General features: G+C 38.7%; 1 protein-coding gene across 1 annotated transcript in view; it reads left to right on the top strand.

Annotated features, from left to right (window-relative positions):
* The first annotated feature begins 1,244 nt into the window (after positions 1-1,244).
* Positions 1,245-2,578, top strand: part of LOC138030148 (cysteine-rich motor neuron 1 protein-like) — a 44,941-nt gene continuing 43,607 nt past the window's right edge. Inside the window, exon 1 of the mRNA XM_068878027.1 lies at positions 1,245-1,383. The gene's annotated coding sequence lies outside the window, so the exon portion shown is untranslated. The remainder of the gene's footprint in view (positions 1,384-2,578) is intronic.

Here is a 2,578-nt window from a genome sequence, read left to right as displayed (position 1 = left end):
AAACTTTAGGCAAATTCATTATTCAAGGATTGAAACAGGAGCTCGTTAGGTAATGGGCTCCTTGAGTGAAATTATTCATCATACAAAGTTTTCACTGTAGGGCACCATCACTTGGGTAAGTGTGCTCCGAGCAGAACTTTAGCTCGTTAAGGTTTCAAGCGTCCCCGCGATAACAAAACCTCTTTCTTTTAAGACATTTTCAGCGCCTGAACAAATGGCTAGACATTTTCGAATATGAACACTAATGTATTTTTTCCATTACTGAAGAACCCGTTCGCTATTTTATGCTGAGCGACAGATTGGTGTTGAGAAAACCCCTGTTCGTTTAAAGAGTTTTAAGAGGGAAATGCCTTGCATAAATACAACTTGTCAGTTTTAGTGAATTCATTTCAGAGGAAAATCTTTCTGCCGTGAAAAAAACTTCTGGATCTAGCCAGATCGCTATTAGTTCGTTAGCTGTGGCAAATTTCCAAGCAAACAAACAACGAGGAATAAGAAAAACTATCAACAAACCCGAATCGTTTAAGAAAAGATGCCATGTTTATTTTCTTGCCTGTGAAGAACTTATAAAGAGTACATATGTTCAAATTTCAAATCCCTAGCAAAAAATTCTGTGTCATGTCGTCTACGCCTTTCTCCACGGCTGTCAGGATAAAGATCTACTTGAATTAGCGAGGTCAACGAACAATTGTCTTCCGGTGGGCATCAATTGTCATTTTGCTCAATCGACTGTCTATATCTAGACAAGAATCTTACTGCACGTAATCAAAACTACTAAATTAAAAATAGAATTTCACATATGGTTGAATAAGCACTGTTTAAAACCCCAGCTGGGTGTCATCTTGTCCACGTTTCGTTAGTAATAGTACTAGACCATCGAAACAGCCGTCCAATGTTCGTATTTTGGCGTCTCGTCCCTGAAATGAAAGAACTTTGCCTCAACAAAAGAGGTTCATAACTGGGAGTGGTGTGCACATTTTGAATCAACCTCTATCTCAACAGCCCTCCCCACCCGTGCAATTTAGCAATCTCTCCAACCGTTGGCCGTTGCCCTTTCACCTCCAGCACTCTGCCAATGAAAAATGACAGAGTGCCTTTTGGCGTCACCGGAAAATCCACTACAGTACTGAGAGGAACTCATGCTCAGACCAGGAAAAGGTTTCCAATATCAAACGTCGTGGCTTATTTAATGACGTGACCTCTCCAGACACATGAACTGATTGACACTTCCCAAGGATAAATAACCCAGTACGAAAAGACTTCATTTTCATACATATCAATTTCACACATTCGCGTACAGTCCGTCAGAGATTGCCTTCATTCATCAAAGAAAGAACTTTCAGAAATTGTCGATTCAAGGAAGGAAACATTACTTGAAAAAAGGTAAGTCATTTATAACACGGACTTCAAAGAAAATTGGAGTTTGATTTGTCGAAGAAATTGTCTTATTGTTAGTGTCTAAGGGAGGCCCAGAGTTGAATCGTGGCGTAAAATTTCTTCTTTGTTTAAAACGCGTGCGTCTTACAATCTCACGTGTGCGATTTCCTTACGCATTGTGGTTTCAACATCTGTTGTCGCACATTCTATCCTATGATTATAGACCGATTTCTGATGTGGTAGTATGAAAAATATTTCATTGAATGAAATGCGCGCGTGAATTGTATAGGAGAGATCGGAGTAATCGGATTTCCGTTGGTATACATTCGTTGTTCCGCCTCTTTGTTCTAGTTTATACTGCTTAGAGTTTTGTGTGCATCTAGATATATGCATATTGTGTGCTAATGCCATCCGCAGCCTTCAACAAGAGATCCTCTGTTAGCAGTTTAATATCTTTCACATGCAATGCTTCAACCTCAGCGTGCTATCAAGTTATAATCTTAATGTTTTCTACGCAAACACAACTATCTTCCCTGCAAAATGAACGTATCACGTTTAAACGGACAAGTTTTTGTCAAGGTGTTCATCAAACGCTATTCACGCCTCAAACTGAAGAGTTGTTGAGTTATTTAGTTTGCTTTTTAATTGACAAGAATATCAATTAATATGAACTAGATGAATCATTTTACTACAACAAGTCGTGCAACTGGGCTCGGGTTTCGTCTTCAAAGGAAGGATGCGGATTCATTACAAAGTAAATGGCCGAATGCCAATTACTGAGAAAAAGCATGATCGACACGAAATCTCTATTTTCTGTGCTTGCCAGACTTACAGTACAATTAATTCTGGGAGTCGTTCTCGAGAGAGAACGTCCCCAATACCCAACTCTGCCAGATCTTTTTTTTGTTGTTGTTGTTGTTGTCTAAGAATAGTCGCAGGAACATTGAACATGTTATTGCTAAATGATGAAGTTGATAGCAGTTGATAACAATCAAATATATAACAATCCTTCATATCCGAAATTGTTTACAATTGAGAAAAAATATCAATGGCCAAAAAACGTGCCAAGTGTTTTTTTACGCGATCACTTTCTGCCGAATAAACGCCAACACAATGATCATTTGACGAGCTGTATTATGCTGAAGTGCCCAGAAATAGTGTAGAAGAGGCCATATTTTAAACGCATTTTTACGTATTTTGT

Source organism: Montipora capricornis, chromosome 13 (genome assembly GCF_036669925.1).
Source record: "Montipora capricornis isolate CH-2021 chromosome 13, ASM3666992v2, whole genome shotgun sequence".
NCBI classification, from domain to species: Eukaryota; Metazoa; Cnidaria; class Anthozoa; order Scleractinia; family Acroporidae; genus Montipora; species Montipora capricornis.
Note: the sequence above shows the minus strand (reverse complement) of the source record. Positions and strands in the feature narration are given on the sequence as shown.